The sequence below is a fragment of the Arachis stenosperma genome, chromosome 5 (assembly GCF_014773155.1).
Source record: "Arachis stenosperma cultivar V10309 chromosome 5, arast.V10309.gnm1.PFL2, whole genome shotgun sequence".
Lineage (NCBI taxonomy): Eukaryota > Viridiplantae > Streptophyta > Magnoliopsida > Fabales > Fabaceae > Arachis > Arachis stenosperma.
Window position 1 is genome coordinate 56,949,806 of NC_080381.1, and position 11,486 is coordinate 56,961,291.

The window sequence follows — 11,486 nt, forward strand, 5'->3', positions numbered from 1 at the left end:
CAAAGATCATTATCTTTTACCAAAATTTTAATCCAGAGGAAAGAAAAAAAACAAATGCCTTGCTACTCAAACCTTCCATAATAATTTGTTCTCGATTTTAGTTTTATTATGTTATCTTTTACCAAAATTTTAACTCATGGAAGAAGAGAAACAAATGTCCTACTATTCAAACATTTTATGATAACTTGGTCTCGCTTTTAGTTGTGTTATTTTATTTTTTGCCAAAATTTTAACCCAAAAGAAAAAAGAGAAACAAATACCCTGCAACTTAAACCTCCTATTTCTTAATTCCTTCCAACCAAAAAAGAAGAATAAACTAAACGTAAATCAACTAGAACTTAACTCCATATTTTACTAGAATGGTGTGAAGAACTTTCTAAAAAGGAAGGTATATATGATTTACCTTCTAGGTGTGAAGAACTTCTCTCTTTCAGCTCTATAACAAGTTTGCCCATCATGCATTAGGGATTTCGATGTCCTACCTTGTCTGAAGGAGAAACTAGTAACTTGTGATTCAATACACACACACACTCTCTCTATATATATGTATATATATATGCCTTATGCCTTTTTTTAGCCACAAAAAAACCATTGACAATAAATATGGGAATTTTTTTAATTTGTCATATATTTAGATCAGTCCTGCTACATATACAAGTCTTTTTGACAACCAAGTTCAATCAAGTTGGCCAAAGTCTAACAAAAACCAATCTCATATTAGAGTGTGTGTAAACACGTGCTCCCCAACTGTTGAATAGTGCGAAGGTCATTATAAAAAATGGTTCTTCTCCCTTGATAAAAAATGCAACGCTCATAATTCAAACCAGGCTCAAAATCTCTCAAAATTATCGCAAAAAGTCAAGAAAATTTCAAAACTAAATTCAAAATCTTCACCAAGAAACACAAAAAGAAAACACAAAATATTATTGAAGGTACTGTTTACTAATCGTCCAGTTTTCTCACTTTTCTCTTTTGCATTTCGAATGTGAAACACTACATAATGATATTTCTATTTATTTAGTAGATTTATTTTGTGTTCTTGTGTTGAAGTACGTATTACTATTCTCATTATACGCTTTATTTGGTGATAACTTCGTTGTAAGTATAGTCCGGACCGACAATTGACCCGCAATCAAAGTTTAGAAGAAGAATGTCACAATTCAATTCAATAAAAAATCGAGAGTTTTAATTTCTGGATCGTTTTCCCTCGGACTAGCAATTAAGAGCGCATAAGTTTGGTTGTGAAACCGGGGATTTCGAGCATAGAGGGAAAACTAAAGGAACTAGAAATTAAATGACTAAAGCAATGAAATAACAAGAACTAAACTAGCAAGCAAACAAGACAATGAAGCAAACTAGCAAGAATGAGAACAACTTACAAGCTATCACTAGATTAAAAGGCCAATTAATGCAAATTAAAGAATATTGAAGCAATAAACTAATGAGAATGTAATTCAATGCATGAAAGAACCTTGACTTGGAAATGAGAGTTAAGAAATCCTATCTTTATCATAACCACAATTATGACAATTACAATGAGTTAATCCCACTTCGTTAACCCCTAACATCGAGGAGTAAGTCAAGTGAACATAATTGACCTTAATCCACAAATCCTAGCTAACTTACTAATTAATTCAATAAAAAGCTAGCATTAGTGGAAACAAGAGCAACTAGTAAACTCAAAATTACCACTAAATGTCGGACATTATGACTCCGGGATCCTAGTTACTCATTTCCCAAGTCAAGGAGTGAAAATCTACTCAATATTCATAATTGGCATTTTTACAAATATTTGGTGTGCACAATAGCAAAACATGGTAAATTGCAAAAGATAATTGAAACTATAACCAATCTGTGAACAAAATCAATAATAGCAACTCAATCAAGCATGTATAAATCATAAAACATCAAATTCATTAACAAAAACTCAAAATTCACAAGTAATAAAATTAAACAAAGTAACTTCAATTATAAGAAAGTGTACTAAATGTAGTGTAATTGAAGAAAAAATTAAAGGTACTTTCAATGGAAGCAAGCTAAAATCCAAGATCAAAATATAAATGAGCAATTTCTACTAGAAATCCTAAATAAACCCTAAAAGAGAATTGAGAGAAAATCTTAAGAGAAAAACTACCCTAAAACCTAACTAAAACTATCTAATATGGTCTTTGTATGTTATGGGATGTTGCCCCCTTTGTTATAGCTTCAATTCAACTCTAGGATGTCTAAAATTGGACCAAAAGACCCCCAAAATTGAGAGCCACATGACTTTTTAAGTGAGTCACGCGTCAGGACTTGTACATATGCACACTGGCTGAATCTTTACTTGTGCATACGCACACAGCAGTGTGTTCTTTTTCTTTGTTTTTTCATGAAATTTCTCACTTTGCATGCTTCCCTTCCATTTTTCCCAAGTCATTCTTGCATATTGGACCTAAAATCACTCAACAAAATATATCACGATATCGAATGAAATAAAAGTGAAATTAAATTTATCAATTTAAGTATAAAAGAGCATGTTTTTATAATTAGGTACAATTTAGAGAGAAACACAAAAGTATGCTATTCAAGTGAATAAATGCAAGTTTATGTGATGAAGTCCACTCAATTCAAGTAAAAAATTATCATCAAATATAGATTCATTATACATATATACAAAGACCTCATAAAAAAAGTCAGTTAACACATCTATTATCCAAAATATATACGTATATAAATACTTGACACTCCGGAGCCTGGCCCATAGAAGAAGCTCCTAGTCTGGTGCTCAAACTAGCCTAGCAAGTCTAACAATGCCTAATCTCTCGGTGGTCCTAACAAAAAATGAGAGATCAAAACACAAAATATATGCTAAGCTGAAGACGCCGTCAAAACATGCTGCCAACTCTAGCTAACCATGGTAAAGCCTCACTATTAGAAGATACGATCTTTATCACCTACAGGTCCTCCTCAGGGTCTTCATCGCCATTGGAAATCACGATAGTCTCCTGATAACTCCTGATACTACGATCACTGGTAATATCACTACAAGAAAAAAGGTCTATGGCCACGCTTTTGTGAAGGTGGCGATTGGATAGATATTTGGTCACATTTTTTCTCGCCACACTTTTAGGTCAATGGCCACGTTTTGTAAGAGTGGCAATTGATTAGAGATACGGCTATGTTTTTTCTGCCACGCTTCAAAACCGTGGCCATAAAGAGAAACAAGGTCGTTTTGAAAGCGTGGCGATAGGGTTTCATTACAGTAGCGTTTATAAAGCGTGGCCATATCCTAGTACTCTTTTGGCACGCTTTAAAAGCGTGGCCAAAAGGTTTTTTTTAAAACCCTAATAACCCAGCCCCAACCTAATAACCCTCAAACTTGGCCAAAAGCTTTGATCGGGACTCTCTTACTCTCAACTCTTATCATCACTCTCATCAATGGCAACCCTGGAAGAGCACAGATCCCCGCTGTCACCAGCACCACCCTCGCTGCGCCGTTAGCCTTGCCTCCGCCTTGTCTCCTTGTCGCCTCTACCCTAGCATCCAACAATGTTAGCGTCATTAGCCTCTTACCGTCTCCTCGTCATTTACGCCATTAGCCTCTTACCGTCTCCTCCTCGGCCATCTGCTCGCCGGAGGGCAACAATATCTTCCCGACAGTGTGACTCCTTCTGTGGTTGAATGGCGGCAAGGGAGGGTTTGGATCGCTGCTTCGAGGTGCAGCGTCGAAGGCCAGGAAAAATAAGATGAACAATTTTGACGCTTGCAGGGACATGAGTGGGAGAAGGCTGAGGCACGTGAACGCGGAGCAGAGGTTGGCGGAGTGGAAGGCGGCGGAGGAAGAGCGACGCTGAACAAAGTTGCAGAGGAGTTCCTAAAGAAGTAGATGAAGAAAGCTAAGAAGGGTGCTGGCGATGGAAAAGCTCACAAGTATATTGCCAAGTATAGGGAAGAGTCTGAGCGCAGTGTCGCCGAGGTTGCAGAGTCTGTGAAGGAGGCTTTGAAGTCTCTCAATGGTAACAGAAAGGGTTCTGAAGCTACACTGGTGAAGGCTGATTCCAAGAAGTTGAAGATATGGTAAGTAAATTCCTAATTTCTTCTTTGGATCCTTTTTGTTTACTTGTTTATGTGTAGAATGATTCCATGATAACTATGCTTGGATGTTTGAATTTGGATTTGGTTTTGATTTAGTATTCTGGTGATTTTATAATCTTTTACTACTTTAATACCACTTTCTGTATGTTCTAATTTCCGTGATACTATTTTCTAATAAGTAGATATAAAATGGACTTCAAGGGTTAATTTGATAAATAATGATAACATTTTATATGTACCAGAAAATTGTGGAACTTGAGAAGCGTCTGATTTGCCTAAATTCTGGTGATGAGAATGCTATAAGATCAGTGATTGAAGAATTTTCTTTAGAAGTCAAACCTGATCAGTATCTTAAACAAGTAATCACTATTTCCTCAATGATATCTAAATTTTTTTTCGATTAACTGAAAATTGCAATGTATTAATGACAGTATTTGGAGATTTTTTCAGGCAGCCAGTAATTGATGAATGCTTCTCTAAAAATTCCATTGAAGAAATTATTAAATCTTTGGTAAGTTTCTTTCAAGTTCCTTACACATTATTAAATCGACGGTATTATTGTCGATTTTTAATATTATCGAAGGCTTTGCCGTCGATTTGGCCGTCGATTTTAACAATATTTCTTGTAGTGTTTGTAAAGTTGTTTCACTGTTTTTGAAAGGAGTAAGAAATTTTATGCTTGATATGTTTGTTGTCTTAATCCTTATGATTTGTTGCATTGATTTCTGACTGCTTGATGAGCGGATAATTTATACGCTTTTTGGCATTGTTTTTAGGTAGTTTTTAGTATGTTCAAGCTACTTTTAAGGATGTTTTCATTAGTTTTTATGTTAAATTCACATTTCTGGACTTTACTATGAGTTTGTGTGTTTTTCTGTGATTTCAGGTAATTTCTGGCTGAAATTGAGGGACTTGAGCAAAACTCTGAAAAAGGCTGACAAAAGGACTGCTGATGCTGTTGGAATCTGACCTCCCTGCACTCGAAATGGATTTTCTGGAGCTACAGAACTCTAAATGGCGCGCTCTCAACGGCGTTGGAAAGTAGACATCCAGAGCTTTCCAGCAATATATAATAGTCCATACTTCATTCGGAAATTGACGACGTAACTTGGCGTTGAACGCCAAGTACATGCTGCTGTCTGGAGTTAAACGCCAGAAAAACGTCATGATCCGGAGTTGAACGCCCAAAATACGTCATAACTCGGAGTTCAACTCCAAGAGGAGCCTCAGCTCGTGGATTGATCAAGCTCAGCCCAAGCATACACCAAGTGGGCCCCGGAAGTGGATTTATGCATCAATTACTTACTCATGTAAACCCTAGGAGCTGGTTTATTATAAATAGAACATTTAACTATTGTATTAGACGTCTTTTGACCACGTTACATCTTTGGTCTCAGTTTTGTTTTATTCTTCATCCTAAGAGGCTATTGATCACATTTTGGGGGCTGGCCATTCGGCCATGCCTGAACCTTTTACTTATGTATTTTCAACGGTGGAGTTTCTGCACACCATAGATTAAGGGTGTGGAGCTCTGCTGTACCTCAAGTTTCAATACAATTATTATTACTTTTCATTCAATTCTCTCTTATTCTTATTCCAAGATATACGTTGCACTTCAACTTTGATGAATGTGATGATCCGTGACACTCATCATCATTCTCACCTATGAACGCGCGTGATTGACAACCACTTCCGTTCTACCTTAGGCCGGGCGCATATCTCTTAGATTCCCCAACAGAATCTTCGTGGTATAAGCTAGATAGATGGCGGTATTCATGAGGATCCGGAAAGTCTAACCTTGTCTGTGGTATTCCGAGTAGGATCCTGGGAATCCGGAAAGTCTAACCTTGTCTGTGGTATTCCGAGTAGGATTCCGGTATTGAATGACTGTGACGAGCTTCAAACTCCTGAAGGCTGGGCGTTAGTGACAGACGCAAAAGAATCAATGGATTCTACTCCAACCTGATTGAGAACCTACAGATGATTAGCCGTGCTGTGACAGAGCATTTGGACCATTTTCACTGAGAGGATGGGATGTAGCTATCAACCAAGGGTGATGCCTCCAGACGATTAGCCGTGCAGTGACAGCGCATAGGACCATTTTCCCGAGAGGATTAAAAGTAGCCATTGATGATGGTGATGCCCTACATACAGCTTGCCATGGAAAGGAGTAAGAAGGATTGAAGGAAGAGCGAGTAGTGAAGTAGAGTTTCAAGAGGAACACAGCATCTCCATACACCTATCTGAAATTCCCACTATTGATTTACATAAGTATTTCTATCCCTTTTTATTTTCTATTTATTATTAATTTTCGAAACCCATAACCTTTTAATCTACCTAACTGACAAATACAAGGTCACCATAGTTTGCTTCATACCAACAATCTCTGTGGGATCGACCCTTACTCACGTAAGGTTTATTACTTGGACGACCCAGTACACTTGCTGGTTAGTTGAACGGAGTTGTGAATTCAACTGGTGCCATAATAATGATTTCATACAAATACAAAGAATATGGATCACAATTTCGTCCACCAAGTTTTTGGCGCCGTTGCCGGGGATTGTTCGAGTATGGACAACTGACGGTTCATCTTGTTGCTCAGATTAGGTAACTTTCTTTTCAAAAAGTTTTGAAAAATCTTTCAAAAATATTTTTTTATTATTTTCGTTTTTTCCAACTTTGTTTTCGAAAAAAATTAATAAAAATCCAAAAAAATCAATAAATCATAAAAATCAAAAATATTTTGTGTTTCTTGTTTGAGTCTTGAGTCAATTTTTAAGTTTGGTGTCAATTGCATGCTTTTAAAATTTTCTTGCATTATTTTCGAAAATCCCGTGCATTCATAGTGTTCTTCATGATCTTCAAGTTGTTCTTGATAAGTCCTCTTGTTTGATCTTGATGTTTTCTTGTTTTTTGTTGTTTGTTGTTTTTCATATGCATTTTTTGTTTATTAGAGTCCATGCATTAAAGATTTCTAAGTTTGGTGTCTTGCATGTTTTCTTTGCATCAAAAATTTTTCAAAATTATGTTCTTGATGTTCATCATGATCTTCAAAGTGTTCTTGGTGTTCATCTTGACATTCATAGCATTCTTGCATGCATTCATTGTTTTGATCTAAAAATTTCATGCATTAAGTATTTTTGTTGTTTTTCTCTCTCATAATTAAAAATTCAAAAATAAAAAAAATATCTTTTCCTTATTTCCCTCCAAAATTTCGAAATTTTGGGATTAACTTGGTCAAAAATTTTTAAAATTAGTTGTTTCTTACAAGTCAAGTCAAAATTTCAATTTTAAAAATCTTATTTTTTAAAATCTTTTTCAAAAATCATATCTTTTTCATTTTTTTTTCAAAAAAGTCAAAAATAATTTTTTTCAAATTATTTTCAAAATCTTTTTCTTAGCTTTTATATCTAATTTTCGAAAATTAGCTAACAATTAATGTGATTGGTTCAAAAATTTGAAGTTTGTTACTTTCTTGTTAAGAAAGGTTCAATCTTTAAATTCTAGAATCTTATCTTGTAGTTTCTTGTTAGTTAAGTCATTTTAAAAATTATATCTTTTTCAAAATATCTTTTTCTTAAAACTTTTATCTTATCTTTTTATCTTATCCTTTTCAAAATTTTATATTTTTCAAAATTTAATTTCAATATCTTTTTCAATCAACTAACTAACTTTTTGTTTGTTTCTTATCTTTTTCAAAACCACCTAACTACTTCTCCCTCTTCTATTTTCGAAAAAATACCTCTCTCTTTTCAAAAATTCTTTTTAATTAATTAATTATTTCAAATTTTAATTTCAATTACATTTATCTCTAATTTTCGAAAATCACTAACCCCTTTTTAAAATTATTTTCGAAATTATCTTTCTCTTTTCTTCTTCTATTTAATTATTTGTTTACTAACACTTCTCTCCACCTCTCTTCATCCATAAATTCGAATCCATCCTTCTTCATTCTTCTACCCCTTTCTTTTTCTACTAACATAAAGGAATCTCTATACTGTGACATAGAGGATTCCTCTTTCTTTTCTTGTTTTCTTCTCTTTCATATGAGCAGGAACAGGGATAAAGGCACTCTTGTTGAAATTGATCCAGAACCTGAAAGGACTTTGAAGAGAAAATTAAGAGAAGTTAAATTACAACAATCCAGAAACAACCTTTCAGAAATTTTTGAACAAGAGAAGGAGATGGCAGCCGAAAATAATAATAATGCAAGGAGAATGCTTGGTGACTTCACAAAGCCAACGTCCAAGTTTGATGGAAGAAGCATCTCCATTCCTGCCATTGGAGCCAACAACTGTGAGCTGAAACCTCAGCTAGTTGCTTTAATGCAACAAAACTGCAAGTTTTATGGACATCCATATGAAGATCCTTACCAGTTTTTAACTGAGTTCTTGCAGATCTGTGAGACTGTAAAGACGAATGGAGTTGATCCTGAAGTCTACAGACTCATGCTTTTCCCTTTTGCTGTAAGAGACATAGCTAGAATATGGTTGGATTCACAACCTAAGGATAGCCTGGACTCCTGGGATAAGCTGGTCACTACCTTCTTGGATAAATTCTTTCCTCCTCAAAAGCTGAGCAAGCTGAGAGTGGATGTTCAAACCTTCAAACAAAAAGATGGTGAATCCCTCTATGAAGCTTGGGAAAGATACAAGTAGCTGACCAAAAGATGTCCATCTGACATATTTTCAGAATGGACCATATTAGATATATTCTATTATGGTCTCTCTGAATTTTTGAAAATGTCATTGGACCATTCTGCAGGTGGATCTATTCACCTGAAGAAAACGCCTGAAGAGGCTCAAGAACTCATTGACATGGTTGCAAACAACCAATTCATGTACACTTCTGAGAGGAATTCCATGAATAATGGGATACCTCAGAAGAAAGGAGTTCTTGAAATTGATACTCTGAATGCCATATTGGCTCAGAACAAAGTGTTGACTCAACAGGTCAACATGATCTCTCAAAATCTGAATGGATGGCAACATGCATCCAACAGTACTAGAGAGGCAGCTTCTAAAGAAGCTTATGATCCTGAGAACCCTGCCATGGCAGAGGTTAATTACATGGGTGAACCTTATGGAAACACCTATAACTCATCATGGAGAAATCATCCAAATTTCTCATGGAAGGATCAACAAAAGCCTCACAAGGCTTTAACAATGGTGGACGCAATAGGCTGAGCAATAGCAAGCCATATCCATCATCTTCTCAGCAACAGACAGAGAATTCTGAACAAAACACCTCTAATTTAGCCAATGTAGTCTCTGATCTGTCAAAGGCCACTTTCAGTTTCTTGAGTGAAACAAGATCCTCCATTAGAAATCTGGAGGCACAAGTGGGCCAGCTGAGTAAGAAAGTCATTGAAACTCCTCCCAGTATTCTCCCAAGCAATACAGAAGAGAATCCAAAAGGAGAGTGCAAAGCCATTGACATAGTCAATATGGCCGAATGCACAAGGGAGGAGGAGGACGAAAATCCTAGTAAGGAAGACCTCCTGGGACGTCCCTCAAGCAAGAAGGAGTTTCCTATTAAGGATCCAGAGGAATCTGAGGCTCATATAGAGACTATAGAGATTCCATTAAATCTCCTTCTGCCATTCATGAGCTCTGAAGACTATTCTTCCTCTGAAGAGGATGAAGATATAACTGGAGAGCAAGTTGCTCAATATTTAGGAGCTATCATGAAGCTGAATGCCAAGTTGTTTGGTAATGAGACTTGGGAAAGTGAACCTCCCTTGCTCATTAATGAACTGGATACTTAGATTCAGAAAATTCTACCTCAAAAGAAGCAAGATCCTGGCAAGTTCTTAATACCTTGTACCATAGGCACCATGACCTTTGCAAAAGCTCTGTGTGATCTGGGGTCAGGGATAAATCTTATGCCACTCTCTGTAATGGAGAAGTTGGGGATCATTGAGGTACAACCTGCCTTGTTCTCATTACAACTGGCAGACAAGTCATTGAGACAAGCTTATGGAATAGTAGAAGACGTGTTAGTAAAGGTTGAAGGCCTTTACATCCCTGCTGATTTCATAATCTTAGACACTAGGAAGGAAGAGGATGATTGCATCATCCTTGGAAGACCTTTCCTAGCCACAGCAGGAGTTGTGATAGATGTCAACAGAGGAGAATTAGTCCTTCAATTGAATGGGGACTACCTTGTGTTTAAGGCACATGGCCATCCCTCTGTGACAGAAGAGAGTAAGCATGAAGAACTTCTCTCAGTTCAGAGTCAAGAAGAGCCTACACAGTCAAACTCTAAGTTTGGTGTTGTGAGGCCACAACCAAACTCTAAGTTTGGTGTTAAGACCCCATATTCAAACTCTAAGTTTGGTGTTGGCAACTATACAACATTGACCTGATCACCTTGTGGCTCCATGAGAGCCACTGTCAAGCTATTGACATTAAAGAAGTGCTTGTTGGGAGGCAACCCAATTTTATTTATCTAATTTTTATTTTATTTTATTATTATTTTGTGTTTTATTAGGTACATGATCATGAGGAGTCACGAAAAAATCATAAAAATTAAAAACAGAGTCAAAAACAGCAGAAGAAAAAATTTACACCCTGGAGGACGCACAGGCTGGCGTTCAACGCCAGTAAGATGCATCTGGCCGGCGTTCAACGCCAGAACAGATCATTCTGGCGCTGAACACCAGAAACAAGCAACATTCTGGCGCTGAACGCCAGGAATGTGCCCAGAGAAGAAAAGCTGGCGCTGAACGCCAGTAACAAGCATCAAACTGGCGTTCAACACCAGAAACATGCTTTACATGGGCGTTGAACGCCCAGAATGTGCACCAATGGGCGTTTAAATGCCAGAATGGTGTGCAAAGGCATTTTACATGCCTATTTGGTACAGGGATGGAATTCCTTGACACCTCAGGATCTGTGGACCCCACAGGATCACCTCAAGATCTGTGAACCTCACAGGATCCCCATCTACCTCGCCCTCTATCTCTCCATTCATGGTCATCCCTTCTGTTTTTCATTCACCACCCACATTTATCCACTCTTCCCCATACACCCTACCTATCTTTACAATTCAACTTCTCTTTCCCACCCAATCCCACCCATATAGCCAATTCCATCTCCCCTCACTCTCCTCCATTTTCCTCTTCTTCTTCTTCTTCTCTTCTTTCTTCTCTTGCTCGAGGGCGAGCAATATTTTAAGTTTGGTGTGGTAAAAGCATAGCTTTTTATTTGCTTTTTCATTACCATTAATGGCACCTAAGGCCAGAGAAACCTCAAAGGGAAGACAAAAGCTTCCACCTCTGAGTCTTGGGAGATGGAAAGACTCATATAAAGCCGTCATAGCTCAGTGGTAGAACATGTGGCTGCAAATCAAGAGATCCCTGAGATACCTCAGGGGATAAGTTGTCCTCCATACAAATATTGGAAGCA

General features: G+C 36.9%; 1 non-coding gene across 1 annotated transcript; it reads right to left on the reverse strand.

Moving 5' to 3' along the window:
- Nucleotides 1–8,657: 8,657 nt before the first annotated feature.
- LOC130984443 (small nucleolar RNA R71) lies at nucleotides 8,658–8,761 on the reverse strand. The gene has a single exon (XR_009088380.1). It is a non-coding gene; the product is annotated as a small nucleolar RNA R71 (small nucleolar RNA).
- Between the last annotated feature and the right edge of the window lie 2,725 nt (nucleotides 8,762–11,486).